At 41.8% G+C, this 16,289-nt stretch overlaps 1 protein-coding gene across 4 annotated transcripts in view; it reads right to left on the reverse strand.

The window, feature by feature from the left end:
- LOC126278187 (protein croquemort-like) overlaps positions 1-16,289 on the reverse strand; it is a 717,452-nt gene that overhangs the window by 121,155 nt on the left and 580,008 nt on the right. The window lies entirely within an intron of this gene.

Consider the following 16,289-nt stretch of genomic DNA (forward strand, 5'->3'; position numbering starts at 1 on the left):
AACGATTACTGGTAGACCACGGTTGATGGAAACATAGTCCCGTCCACTGACCTGGAGGCTGAGTGAAAAGCCGTGTGGAAACAAATAAGTACACATCACCCTTCTCGTAATATCGAACTCAAACATCGTCGCAAAACGAACTGAAGAGCCTACAGACGTTGAACCTTCGGTCTGTTGATAACTGCTAGCGGCAGTTGCACTGAACACGTGCAGAATTGTTTATCGAGAAAGAGTTAACTTTGAGAAATTTGTTTGAACCGTTATCACACAAATACCATGCAGAAGTAGGGCCGTACATAATAATAAACCCCGTGAAGGCCCGGGAAAAGAATAGGCCTCCGGTATGTTCTGCCAGCCGTAAAAGGCGACGAAAAGAACAATCCACTAATAGGGATCACCCCCGTTTTAGGGTGATTAGTTGGTTCAGGACAGAACTAATGAAGCCTCGGACAAGCGCTGTCATGGTCGATAACGACGCTTGAACCTTGTGCCCGTCCACAATGGAAAGGACACTGCTAGCCACACGAAAAATGATTTAAATCCAAATAGAGTTGTTTTGCAGGACATGCTTCCTGCAACCACGCTAGAAGAAATACAAAGACAGAGGACGAGATGGTCAGATGAATTTAAGCGACACCTCATGTTCTGTTATTACCAAGCAACAAACTTAGAAACCAACACAACTGGATACAGATCACAAGTAAACATCATTTATTACCAGATACCCAGAATTAAAATTTTTCACACAACGACGACTAGCTGATCAGAACCGTGTAATATTCAAAAACAACAGGATACCCCAGTCAGAACTAGAAAACATAAAACAAGTACAACAAATACTGGAACAAAATAATGTGCAATCAGAAGAAGAAGATACAGTAATGGACTCAGACATCCTAGAGCAAACAATATGCATCAATTAAACAATCAGAGGAAAACGAGATCTCAAGACAGCCACCAGAACAAGCACAAATAGAACACGAAGTGACACACATGTTAGATATAGAAGAAAAATTTCAGCTTGCTAATATAGAATACAAAGACACAAATACAGACATTAGACCAGTCTTGCATAGGCCACTAAATAACCCACAAGTCGAAACAATAACAACAACTATCAACACAACCATACACAACAAAATAAATGAAAATACAACTATGGAAGAGTAACAACTACTGGTTTATACACAAGCACTCACTACACTAAATACACTCCTGGAAATGGAAAAAAGAACACATTGACACCGGTGTGTCAGACCCACCATACTTGCTCCGGACACTGCGAGAGGGCTGTACAAGCAATGATCACACGCACGGCACAGCGGACACACCAGGAACCGCGGTGTTGGCCGTCGAATGGCGCTACCTGCGCAGCATTTGTGCACCGCCGCCGTCAGTGTCAGCCAGTTTGCCGTGGCATACGGAGCTCCATCGCAGTCTTTAACACTGGTAGCATGCCGCGACAGCGTGGACGTGAACCGTATGTGCAGTTGACGGACTTTGAGCGAGGGCGTATAGTGGGCATGCGGGAGGCCGGGTGGACGTACCGCCGAATTGCTCAACACGGGGGGCGTGAGATCTCCACAGTTGCTCCTGGGTTATCGGCGAGGACCATTCGCAAGCGTCTCCATAAAGATGGGCTACGGTTCCGCACACCGTTAGGCCGTCTTCCGCTCACGCCCCAACATCGTGCAGCCCGCCTCCAGTGGTGTCGCGACAAGCGTGAATGGAGGGACGAATGGAGACGTGTCGTCTTCAGCGATGAGAGTCGCTTCTGCCTTGGTGCCAATGATGGTCGTATGCGTGTTTGGCGCCGTGCAGGTGAGCGCCACAATCAGGACTGCATACGACCGAGGCACACAGGGCCAACACCCGGCATCATGGTGTGGGGAGCGATCTCCTACACTGGCCGTACACCTCTGGAGATCGTCGAGGGGACACTGAATAGTGCACGGTACATCCAAACCGTCATCGAACCCATCGTTCTACCATTCCTAGACCGGCAAGGGAACTTGCTGTTCCAACAGGACAAAGCACGTCCGCATGTATCCCGTGCCACCCAACGTGCTCTAGAAGGTGTAAGTCAACTACCCTGGTCAGCAAGATCTCCGGATCTGTCCCCCATTGAGCATGTTTGGGACTGGATGAAGCGTCGTCTCACGCGGTCTGCACGTCCAGCACGAACGCTGGTCCAACTGCGGCGCCAGTTGGAAATGGCATGGCAAGCCGTTCCACAGGACTACATCCAGCATCTCAACGATCGTCTCCATGGGAGAATAGCAGCCTGCATTGCTGCGGAAGGTGGATATACACTGTACTAGTGCCGACATTGTGCGTGCTCTGTTGCCTGTGTCTATGTGCCTGTGGTTCCGTCAGTGTGATCATGTGATGTATCTGACCCCAGGAATGTGTCAATAAAGTTTCCCCTTCCAGGGACAATGAATTTACGGTGTTCTTATTTCAATTTCCAGGAGTGTATATACACTAGGCACAGATCAGAACAAACCAAGACACAGAAGAAACCCACAAATCCAGCATGGCAACACAGGCTACAGATCAGAAGAGAAAAACTGAGAAAAGACATTGGGCAGCTAACACAGTTTATAAGGAATGAAATATCAAACAAAAAACGAAAAAGGTTAGGTAAAATCTCACAAAAAGAAACGATAGAGCAAGTAGATGAAAAGAAGCAGAAATTACAAGCATTGGCCGAACGACTTAAAAGACGCAAGAAAAGTGAAAATAGAAGGAAACAAAACCAAAAATTCAACAGAAACCAGAAGGAGTTTTACCAGGCAGTAGGTAACACACACATTAAAATAGACAATCCACCAAACATAACAGACATGGTACACTTCTGGAGCAACATATGGTCGAACCTGGTACAACATAACAGACAGGCACGGTGGATACAAGCAGAAACAGACACACACAACATCATACCACAAACGCCTGAAGCGATAATTTTGCAACATGAAGTCACCGGAGCAATTAATTCTACACACAATTGGAAAGCCCCTGGAAAAGATAAAATAGCAAATTTCTGGCTAAAGAAGTTCACCTCGACACATTCACATCTAACTAAGTTATTTGTTACATTGTAGACCCACACACAATCCCTTATACACAAGCAATAACTTATCTGAAACCTAAAGATCAAGCAGACATAGCAAACCCAGCAAAACATCGCCCCATAACATGCCTACCAACAATATATAAAATACTAAGTTCAGTCATTACACAGAAATTAATGACACATACAATGCAGAACAAAATTATGAATGAAGAACAAAAAGGCTGCTGCAAAGGAGCAAGAGGATGTAAAGAGCAACTGATAATATACATATCAAGCTAAAACCAAACAAAGGTCGCTACACTACGCATACATGGATTACAAAAAAAAACTTTTGATAATGTACCCCACTCATGGTTACTACAGATATTGGAAATATGCAAAGTAGATCCTAAATTGACACAGTTCCTTAACATAGTAATGAAAAATCGGAAAACCACACTTAATATCCAAACATTTTCAAATAATATCACATCACAGCCAATACAGTTAAGCATGGAATATACCAAGGAGACTCAATTCCTTTCTGGTTCTGCCTTGCTCTGAACCCACTACCCAACATGCTAAATAATACAAATTATGGATACCATATTACTGGAACATACCCACACAAAATCACACATTTGCTCTACATGGACGATCTAAAGCTACTGGCAGCAACAAATCAACAACTCAACCAATTACTAAATATGGCTTTTGGAACAGACAAATGTAAGAAAAATAGCATAGTCACGGGAAAACACACTAAACAAGAAGATTACATATTGGATAACCACTGCGACTGCATAGAAGCGATGGAAAAAACAGATGCCTACAAATATCTAGGATACAAACAAAAAGTAGGAATAGGTAATACAAATATTAAAGAAGAACTAAAAGAAAAATATAGACAAAGACTAACAAAAATACTGAAAACAGAATTGACAGCAACAAAAAAGGCAAAAGCTACAAATACTTACTCCGTACCAATATTGACCTATTCATTTGGAGTAGTGAAATGGAGTAACACAGAACTAGAAGCACGCAGTACACTTACACGATCACAATGTCACAAAGAGAGAATACATCACATACATTCAGCAACAGAAAGATTCGCATTAAGCAGAAGGGAAGGAGAAAGGGGAATCATTGACATAAAAAACCTACTTTATGGACAGGTAGACAATTTAAGAAAATTCTTTGTAGAACGAGCAGAAAGTAGCAAAATACAGAAAGCAATCACTCATATAAATACATCGGCTACACCATTGCAATTTCATAACCACTTCTACAATGCTTTAGATCACATAACATTAACAGATACAAAGAAAGTAAATTGGAAAAAGAAAACACTACATGGCAAGCACCCGTATCATCTAACACAGCCACACATCGATCAAGACGCATCCAACACATGGGTAAGAAAAGGCAATATATACAGTGAGACAGAACGATTCATGATTGCAATACAGGATCAAACAATAAACACCAGATATTACAGCAAGCATTTTATTAAAGATGCTAATACCACAACAGATAAATGCAGACTTTGCAAACAACAAATAGAAACAGTAGATCACATCACAAGCAGATGTACAATACTAGCAAATACACCAGAAGACATGACAATGTAGCAAAAATAATACACCAACAACTTGCCACACAACATAAACTAATAAAACAACATGTTCCCACATACAAGTATGCACTACAAAATGTACTGGAGAATGATGAGTACAAATTATACTGGAACAGAACCATTATAACAGATGAAACAACACATAACAAACCTGATATCATAGTCACCAATAAAAAGAAGAAATTAACACAACTAATCGAAATACCCATACCCAATACAACAAATATACAAAAGAAAGCAGGAGAAAAAATTGAAAAATACATCCAACTGGCTGATGAAGTCAAGGACATGTGGCATCAGGATAAACTTGACATTATACCAATTATACTATCAACTACAGGAGTCATACCACACAATATCCACCAGCACATCAACGCAATACAGCTACAAGTCACGCTTGATCAAGGTCCACGTCACTTCCTACTTTTGACCAGACATAACGTCTGTGATAAGAAAGAAATAATAATAACTACTCTAGTTATCCAAACGGGAGAAGGTAACCTAAAATTTAACGCAGAATCGTTACCCCTTGTTGTTTCATACTGCTCTTCACACAGTTGAGTGGTGAGGGCTAGGCTGAAACGAAGACTGAAGAATCAGAGATACGGCCGAGACCGGGTCCGCGACTTCTCGTTTTCCAGACACGCGCATTTCGGCTGGACTACCAAGGCCGGCAACTAAGTAGGTGGTTCATCTACAGGTAGGCTTTGATGAGTGACTTTACGAGTAGCGGAATATGTGACATAACTGTATTTTCCGATAGCAGGTCAAGTTCTAGCATCTCCAAGGAACCGTAAACATTATGACGGTAGCTGACAAATTTGAGCTTGATACCCTAACCGCAATACGTATGCTTTTCGATTACGAAAGCATAAACAGTGCGCAACTTTCGTAAGTTGATTAAGGATACATTCCATATATTTGCCCTGTCTAACACTGTAGGCATTTTTCCCATTTGGATTTCACATTTTCTCGCTGCAGGAAGGAAATATTTATTCATTATGGATACTCTTAACAACTGAATAAGATTTCTTAATTGATGGTTGTTATTCACGCAGAGCAAGCTTCATATAGAACACCCCAGAGACTCGTTGCTTTCAGAATGTTTGCAAACGAGCAAGGGCCGAAATATCAATAGCAATAAGTGTTTTAACAGCCTAAAGCGGAATATTTTCATTTAAATTCCAGGAAGGCGTGGACCCGAGTATTATCAAACGGTACATCCACACGTATATACAGGGTGTTACAAAAAGGTACGGCCAAACTTTCAGGAAACATTCCTCACACAAAGAAAGATAATATGTTATGTGGACATGTGTCCGGAAACGCTTACTTTCCATATTAGAGCTCATTTTATTAATTCTCTTCAAACCACATTAATCATGGAATGGAAACACAGCAACAGAACGTACCAGCGTGATTTCAAACACTTTTTTACAGGAAATGTTCAAAAATGTCCTCCGTTAGCGAGGATACATGCATCCACCCTCCGTCGCATGGAATCCCTGATGCGCTGATGCAGCCCTGGGGAATGGCGTATTGTATCACAGCCGTCCACAATACGAGCACGAAGTGTCTCTACATTTGGTACCGGGGCTGTGTAGACAAGAGGTTTCAAATGCCCCCATAAATGAAAGTCAAGAGGGTTGAGGTCAGGAGAGCGTGGAGATCATGGAATTGGTCCGCCTCTACCAATCCATTGGTCACCGAATCTGTTGTTGAGAAGCGTACGAACACTTGGACTGAAATGTGAAGGAGCTCCATCGTGCATGAACCACATGTTGTGTCGTACTTGTAAAGGCACATGTTCTAGCAGCACAGGGTGAGTATCCCGTATGAAATCATGGCGGTGAGTCGAGGAAGTACAGTACATACTGACGAAACTAAAATGAGCTTTAACATGGAAATTAAGAGTTTCCGGACACATGTCCACGTAATATCTTTTCTTTATTTCTGTGTGAGGAATGTTTCCTGAAAGTTTGGCCGTACCTTTTTGTAACACCCTGTATGTACTCTGTAAGCCACCGCATTGTTTGCGGCGGAGGATACCTTATACCGCTACAAGTCGTTGAGTGCGTGTTCGACAAGCAGACAGTAGTTTTTTCCCCTCGCTCTGGCTATATCCCTCCATACGAGCTCTATTCTCTTTTATCGTCCTGGTCTTTACGCGAAATGTACGTTGAAGGCAATAGAATTGGTCTGCAGTCAGCCTCAGACGCCCATTTTCTAAATTTTCACAATAGCGCTTCTCTAAAACAATGCCTCCTTTCTCGTCAGTGATTCCCATTAAAGTTGCCGAAATATCTCCATAGTACTTGTGTGTTGTTCTAAACCATCGGTAAGAAATCTAGCTGCACGCGTCTGAATTTTTTAAATGTCTTCCTTTAATCGACTTGGTGCGGATTCCAAACACTAACAGTCAATGGGTCGCACTGGTGTCCTACGTGCGATCCATATGAACTACACTTTCCTAAAATCCTCCTAATAAACCGAAATCGACGATTCAACTTCCCCACTACAAAGCTTATATGCTCATTCGATTTCATGTTAGTTTCCAACGCTACGCTGGGATATTTAATCGAGGTGACTATGCCAAGCAACACGCTACTAATGCTGTATTCTAACATTGTATGTTTTCTTTTTCCAGCTCATCTGAATTAGCTTACATTTTTCTATAGTAAGAGATGATAGACAGCCGTTGGTACACGTTTGAGATATTCCCAACTGAATCCATAGTTATGACTATATATCTAAATTAGTTATTTTGCTCCCCAAATAGCAAAACATCTTTACTACTTTGTCTCCTTTCCTAACGTAATTCCCTCAGCATCACCCGTCTTAATTCGACTACATTCCATTATCCTCGTTTTGCTTTTGTTGATATTCATCTTATATTCTCCTTTCAAGACACTATCCATTCCGTTCAACTGCTCTTCCAAGTCCTTTGCTGTCTCTGACAGATTTACGATGTCATCGGCGAACCTCAACATTTTTATTTCTGAAAGTATTTGTATGGAGTGTAGCCATGTATGGAAGTGAAACATGGACGATAACTAGTTTGGACAAGAAGAGAATAGAAGCTTTTTAAATGTGGTGCTGCAGAAGAATACTGAAGATTAGGTGGGTAGATCACATAACTAATGAGAAACTATTCAATAGGATTGGAGAGAAGAGAAGTTTGTGGCACAACTTGACCAGAAGAAGGGATCGGTTGGTAGGACATGTTCTGAGGCATCAATGGATCACCAATTTAGTATTAGAGGCCAGCGTGGAGGGTAAAAATCGTAGAGGGAGACCTAGAGATGAATACGCTAAGCAGATTCAGAAGGATGTAGGGTGCAGTAGGTACTGGGAGATGAAGAAGCTTGCACAAGATAGAGTAGCATGGAGAGCTGCATCAAACCAGTCTCAGGACTGAAGACAACAACAACAACATCTAAATTAGCAATCAAAAATCTGCTGACAGAAATATCTGTGCAGGTCTATAAGTAGCATCTAGAGATAACTTGAGAATAGTAAACAAGAACCAGATGCGGCTATTACAGCCTACGTGTAATGGACAAGTATGGATCAGTGCTGTACCGCTCCGTTACGGTATAAAAGCGGCACACAGGAAAGGTGGCTTAGAATCTGCCTATGTCGTTCGAGTTTGTCCAAGGAGAAAATGTCCACAGATCAGTAGTCGCGGTAGAGTACTCGGTAGATAGCTGTGTTGTTGTGCTAGCGGTCCCGGGTTATGCGAGCTGGGATTTTCCTCGTTCCAGCCACTGCTCTTAAATTGAGTACCGGCGATTTCTCCCTGGGGTAAAAGGTGGCTGGGGTGGTAGGCACAAAGAAACGTAGCCCCAAAGAAACGTTTGCTGTTGGATTATTGGTGACTAAGCGATTGGTTCTCACTTCAGTGAAGAAACGTTAACGGTTGAAAGGTACGTACAGTTACTTACCGAAGTGCCAGCGGCTTTCCTCGCGGGAAGCGCGTCTTGAAATACGTGGACGTGTGACGTACCGGAACGACGAGTGCGCGAATCACTAGCCGCCTGTGGACAGGAAAGCGCTCATACGGGTCTTCCCTGGTCGCTGGATAGGACGTGGGGGCGTTATCAGCTAGACTGCACACTCGCCTCAATTGTTGGCATTTGCTCTTTTTCTGTCAGTTTCACTCAAAGGTGGCGTCTTCCGACCCAAGAAGATCTAAAACATTGTACTGCTGCAGCACGGACAATAATATTAGAGAAACCTCTTCAGTGTGTCCAAAAACCCTTTCCCTGGGGAATGCAAATGCGTATTGTAGTAGACGGTGAGCATTTCTAACTCTTGACGAGAAACATGGAATTTTAAAGAAGTTTTCATGAACACATTCCCTTCTTTTATTTATGTTACTATTGCATTTGTGCAGCGTAACTGTGAATCTGTTTTACGAGTGCATTCCATTCTGGACGCGCTCTTTTCTTACAAGTCCGTGGCACATATACGAGTAGAACCGTTACCGTAATTAGCTGTAACGACTTTTGAAGTGCAAGTGTTCCACCGCTTAGTCCTGCTGCAGCGCCCCGTCAGAATGACGCGGCAGTACCTCGAACTTCCGCATTAAGCCGGCCACTCTGCAACCTGTCAGCCGGCGCGGACCGACTCACTCACTGACGGTTTTCCGTCAGAGGCGGAGAAAAGAAAGCCTGCCGATTTATCGACAGCCACGCAAAGGTCAAATCTGTAATAAATGTTATAGCAGGCGGTTGTGTAAGGACCAAAAACGAATTAAACAGGAGATTAACCCACAGCATAACTAAAGTGCAGTTATTGCCTTCACTTGTGCAATCTCACGCCTCCATTCCAAGCTCTCTTATTCAAACAGAACAAAACAGTTTCAATGTATCCTCATAACAATGAAGAATTGTTATGCATATCCTTGTTCATCTAGTGATCTTCTCAGGTGGTTTCTTTCTTGACACACCAATGGCTAATAGCAACTCCTAGTGGCTTGGTCTGTTATTCTCAATCTGACAGAATTAATGATATTAACAACTTAACTTCCGCTGATTTTAAAACAGTTTACTAGTTATTCACTAGCGGATTCGATTGCCTGCAATCTACCTTCAAACGTTACAGTCACCAATTCCATCTACGAGAACGCAGTGAAAACTAATGTCTCCGAAATATTGATGTGAAAACTCTCACACCTTTTTCAACACAAAAAACTTTACTAACATATTTGACACAACACTTCCTTATTCTTCATATTTATTTCTGTATAGTCACCCTGGCGACGAAAACATCTCTCCCAATGGGAGACCAGTTTGTTGACACTTTCACTGTAGAATGTTCGACGTAGGTGACGGAGCCACAACCTTATCTCTGCTTTCGCCGCTTCGTCCCTATCGGAGTGAAGTCTTCTAAGGTCTTCTTTTAAGTCCTGAAAACAGTTCAAAATCGTATGGTCCTAAGTAGGGACAGTATGGAGGATGAACGACGACAGCGAACCCAAGGCGTCAGATTGTTGTAGTTGTCACAGCGCTCTTGTGTGGTCCGCCATTAGCGTGCTTAAGGAGAGGGTGTGCTATGTGTTGGCCAACTCAGTTCGTGCTTTCAGTTTCCTGACGATTCCTTACGAACAGACTTAGTTATCTTACACACACACACACACACACACACACACACACACACACACACACACACACATTATGCATTTCAATTCGGAGCCCCCTAGCAGCAGGAGGTTTCAAGAAGCGGAGAAGCCGACTGTACAATATGCATGACGCGTAATACCGCAACCGATATTGAGAACGCAAGAAAAACATTCGAAGGCATTACTTTTCAGCACGCCCTCTTATCACAAGATCCCAAAGTGGATACCGACATCTACATGTTCGCTTGACAGAGAGAGCTCCACAATCAGTTTAGATTGGGACCCACTTCATCTTTGAAATTATTTCACGTTTTTGAAAGTACAGAGTATGAAGTAAGATCTTAAAATTCCCGTAGTAGGTGCAGAATTTAGGAGGAGCTGTTAACGCAATAATTGGCTACTAATCAATTTTAGTTTTGCCTCCAGGACCAAGAATAATTAAGGTCATAGGTGAATCCACCTTTGAGAAAGTAACATGTGAAGGTGTCTGTAGGAGGAACACACCTACATATCCAATGCGGAGTATTTCCCACATAGCTTTTTTATTTTTTTATATTTTTTTACTCGCTGATCGTTATCGAGCTCATACGTTTTATTGGAAATTCAAATTTCTTATATACGTCGTCAGCAACCCACGCAAAACAAGTCAACAGGTGGAATAATTTTGGAACTATCAGCAGTCTGCATAGCAATTGACACTAGGATCCCCTTGTTCTGATGTCATCAGTTTCGATTACTATGGATGTCAATAGCTTTACGCGAAAAAACAATATTAGGGAACACGCAAGAAGAGTTCCATCAAATTTGCACTTTTATTTGGAATGAGTGATAAATTTTTTTGTACGGTAACGGACATTGCCTGTTTGCCCTTCCGCTAGTCATGTCGCTGCGCTGCCCTTTCACTAATAAACTACCTTTACATCCCTTTGCTCTCAGTCGTTAATGTGTAATATCGTATTTACGGCAACCGTTTGAGCTATGGGGAGTGTTAGAAGCGTACATCTGAATAAATGTAACATGAGTTTCCCCAGAACATGTTGTTTCCTTTCTTTCCCTCGTCGTAGCTGGTAATGGTATCCGCCGAAAGCTTTATACAAATATACACGAACAATATCAAAACAGCAACATGACGAAATAATCACATTTTTCCAGTTATTTCATAGGATGGTGATGCGTTGATGGTGCTTAAAATCGCTTTTGATTGTTTATAAACATATATTAATGGCAGTCTTTAAATGAAACCTAACCCACACAACTGAGTACACTACGATATAAGATGTGAATTTCGAGTGACTGACTTGGAGCAGGGAACGTATTAAGCCTGTGTTAGGTGGACATGTATCAAGTGGCCGACACTGCGGCAGAAGACGGAGAGTTCAGGTTGCGGGTAACAAAGATTGAAGTTCAGCGTCAGTTGTGGACAATGATACAATAAGAAAGGAAAAGGAACCCTGATGTTTGAAAGGACAAGGCACAGTGCTTCGGAGTCGTTGGTGCTGGTGGCTGTACTTCAGTAAGAAGACTGCTTTGATGCTGCTCTGTACGCTATTGTGTCTCCAGCAAGTCTTTTCATGCGCGCATGCGCACTGCACCGTAAATTCATTCCCACCTGCCCACTATAGTCAAGCGTCAGTCTCTCAATTTTTATTATCCATACTCCTGTTAGAAAACTAAATATTTACTGATGTCTCAGGAGGTCAAAACAACAGAACCCGCCTTAGAAAATTTTTAACAAATTTCATAACTCCAAGATCAGATTAACCCCTTCATTGTATTTATTAGTTGTCTGATCTGTCCCTACTTCCATATCACCACATTTAGAAAGATTTTGTTTACGTGTCAGTAACGATTGTTCATTTTACACTTTTGTGTAAGCCTACATCCCAGAAGAAGACTTCGTAAACACGTGAGTGTATTTTCGATGTTTGTTAGCTACCTGTGAAGGTGACTAATTACATCTATTCAAGATTCCTTTCTACAGAAAGAGTAGTTAAGTGTGTCTTTTTCAGAATCACTTTCTCCTCCTGCTGCCTGTGTGCATTTTTTACCCACCTCACCGCTGCCGAAGTGAGTTACACTATGTAAGGAGTGCTGCTACCTTTGATGTCATAACGTATCGATATTAGAATCCTAACGTAATCGCTGGGTTCCGTAACTTGCTGCGCCGAGGGCACCCTTTCTCTGTGAAAGCATTGTCTTACTATATGACGAAAGAGAGTTTCCGAGCGCTGGTGGCCAGGCGCCGTGTCGGGTTGGGCTTTTGACCTACCATCCGGGTAAGTAATGTGCAGAATTTGGTAGTGTGCCGAATTAGCAGTTAAGGGTGATAAGTCAGTTTCTAGGAGAAGAGTGTTTCAGTTATTCCGCGGGAAAGCGCGCACAGTTAACAGATTTGTGTTTCATCCTGTGCCGCGTTTGAGAATCGGTCACTGTCGTGAAGAAACATATTGATAGCAAAACGTAAATGGAAAAAAAGGTTCCGTGATCAATAATTACCTGTTTAATTAACCCTAGAAATTCCAAGGCATTTTCCATACCACCCATTACAAGGGAAAGGGGGGGGGGGAGGGGAAACTTTACACTTAAGCCCCCCCCCCAAAAAAAAATCAGTACCTAAAAACGTTAGTGTTTAATTTTATTACTAACGACTATTACCATCACAAAAAATTTCTAAATGCAAATTGCGTTCAATATTTTTGACTTTTAGTCTAACTATTTTCTAAAGAGATACCGACGTGTAAACAAGTCCCTCAAACTGGGAATGCTGAAAAAGTCTTTCAATGGGAAAAGTGACAACTGCTATCTAAATTTAAATTTTTCGTCTGAGTTAAGCTGAACACTTCCATGCCCGAACAACAACATAGCTTTGGTTCACTCCGAGACGCCTGGACATTTCCCTTGTTGAGAGCCCTTCCTGACACAAAGTACCAATGCGGACGCAATCTAACCTCGGCATTGAGCGTCTAGGCATGGTTGAACTAAGGCAACACGAGCCGTGTACGTCTTTCCTGTTGGAATGACTGGAACTGATCGGCTGTCTGACCCCCTCCGTCTAATAGGCGCTGCTCATGCTTGGTTGTTTACATCTTTAATCTCAACACTCGATAGGAAACCTGGAAGAGGTGCGCTCAAGTCCCTGTCCGACCTGAATTATGCGGGTTATGCGTTGTTTCTGAAAATAATTTAATAAATAAAATAGGAAATAGTGACGTGTCAAAGTATTAATGTGGCAGTGACAGTAATGCTTCAAGATTTTCATGACGACTGTTACCCAGATCTTGACTAAGCACCACACAGTGCTTCCGTTGAAGTTACCTCTAGTGTGGCTTAGCATTGTACTGCCACCAGGCTAACCGCAGAAGTTTCATACATAGGATTTGTTAAAGCCTTGAGGAATTCTTTACTGCTGGAAGTATACTGTATAAAAGCAGTGTAATATGGTACAACAAAAGCATGTAAATTTGATACAGTCACTGTTTAGTTTTCCATGGTAACAATACAAAACGAAGCTGGCGCCAGAAACAAGTTGCGATAAGAGCGAAGACAACAAAAATGTTTGACTTAAATCGAAACACACAGACCTTATGTCAATGAAGGTGAAATATCACATAGATGCAAATTTTTTTAAACTTTTAAAAAGGCTAAGACGGAGAGGGACAACGTCTTCCATTTCAAAATTAGTTTGACTTTATGCTATCCATAAAAATAGGTGATATAAAATCATCGTCGCGTACATAGAGTATCATTTTGAAAGCATGCAAGTCAATAATGAAAAAGAAGAATACCAAGGTTCAGGATACTGCTGTGTGTTTTGAGCACGCTTAACAAAAACGCAGTTACTTTCTGAGTCTTACAGTTTATTTATGAGAGATGTCTTTATTCTACACAGTTTTTTCTAACACCATAGAAAGTGAATATCGGTGATTGGAAACATTTTATGAATTATTCAGTCACTATACAAAAACTGACGTTACTTTCTGAATGTTTTAAGGCTATTACCATAAGATTTTTCTATTTTTATGTTTAGTGACTGTGGTATACTACTCTTATTTGTTCTCTTAACTTTTCCACGAACTTTTTGATGAGGACAACGCTTACACACAATATTCGGGACAATGTTAGATGTAAAATTTTAATGATTACGTAACTAAACAATAGTGTAAAATTTGTGGAAAAAGTTCCAGTTGAGTTAAGATTTATAGATTTAAAGAAAAAATGTAGCATGCAGTAACTCAAATCTGTGCTCTCTTCCTTCCATCGAAATTATTCAACACTACATTGTAGTCTGCGAACTACTTACGCTGTAATTGATTTCATTTGTATAACAATACTTGTTAGGTATCATCTGAAGCTGCTTCAGTGAGGAAACAATCAAATTTTGCAGATACTCAGCGATTGTCACCCAAAAGAGTATTAACGTTGTGTGTGATGAAAAGGTGCGTTGAATTATTTTTCCGTAAGGTACACTTCCGAATTTTATAGCTAGTCCCTTTCTAAACGAAGTTGTGCGGACAATGCGCATTAAGAGTGCAATGACGACGATATGTGCTTAAGAAGTGAAAGTGATACTGAAACCGGTGTGCAGCCTTATAGTTCATCGTCCTCATCGGACAGGGAGCCATAAATCCAGTCCCCAGTGAAACTTTGTAGGGACCATCGTTATCCGAGGATCGGTTGCCAAACATAATTACGTGCATAGAAGATCATCCGCAGCAAAGTAAAAAAACAAATCATAAGCGGATTTCGAATGTGGATGGTGGTGTGGTGGTTAGTGTTTAACGTCTCGTCGACAACGAGGTCTTTAGAGACGGAGCGCAAGCTCGGGGTAGGGAAGGATTGGGAAGGAAATCGGCCGTGTCCTTTCAAAGGAACCATCCCGGCATTTGCCTGAAACGATTTAGGGAAATCACGGAAAACCTAAATCAGGATGGCTGGAGACGGGATTGAACCGTCGTCCTCCCGAATGCGAGTCCAGTGTGCTAACCACTGCGCCACCTCGCTCGGTGTTCGAATGTGGAAGGACAAGTCGCAGTTGTTACAAAAATTGCTGTTAGCGCCTTTCAAGGATGCTTGATGCAATTTACAGGACGTGCATGATAGCGACCTGCGTTACGCAAATCAGACTGCGCGCGGCATGGATTACAGTGATTGCAAGGGAAGCAGTGGATGGCTGAATTACTTCTAACAGTGCTACAGAATTGTAAGACAAGATAATAAAATTTCAAAGAAAGCGTCAGCTTACGATGAACAGCGAACTGTGGAATAGGCCCGAAAATTTTTAAATGAAATAAACTTATCATACAGCACGAAATTCGTTTTCAACTTCGACCAGTTACAATTTTAAGAGGAAATGCACATGAAAGGAAACCTGGAAATTGGAGGTATCAACAGTGTTTTATCAAATCACCTAACGTCAGTGCCTATCGCATTCGTATACAGTCATGCCGACTGTTAATTTGGATGGTAAACTGACAAAGTTCTTTATTGTGCTGCAAGAAGTTGGAGCAGCTCTGACCACCTACTATTTTTTACCGTTTCCGTGACCTTACAAGGGTACTAGCAAATATTTATGTCATAGCAAGCACTGCTTTTGCTAGATTCCTTGTCTGCGTGTAAAAATCTTACTCCTTTAGAGCAAACTACCCCTCTTGAAAAATGTGTGACATTGCAATTCATACCGCCTGGAACCACTCGCCAAATTCGGCGTCTGGATGTCCATTTTTCCACACTATCGCACTACCTGCAGCTACGCCTTAAAGGACAGCCAGTTTCACCACAAGCTCCACGACAGACTGTTTCGCATACGGTTGCATACCATCACATTCCATCAGTTCACCACCCCGTTACACCGATGTGATTTTATATTTATTCTTTAAAGTGGGTACCCAACTGAACGCCATGCACTGTTTGTAACTCAATGAGTTCGTTGTGGTAATTTTTTTTAACATTATGGCCTTCCCATTTTTTCTCATGTT

The sequence above is a fragment of the Schistocerca gregaria genome, chromosome 6, assembly GCF_023897955.1.
Source record: "Schistocerca gregaria isolate iqSchGreg1 chromosome 6, iqSchGreg1.2, whole genome shotgun sequence".
NCBI classification, from domain to species: Eukaryota; Metazoa; Arthropoda; class Insecta; order Orthoptera; family Acrididae; genus Schistocerca; species Schistocerca gregaria.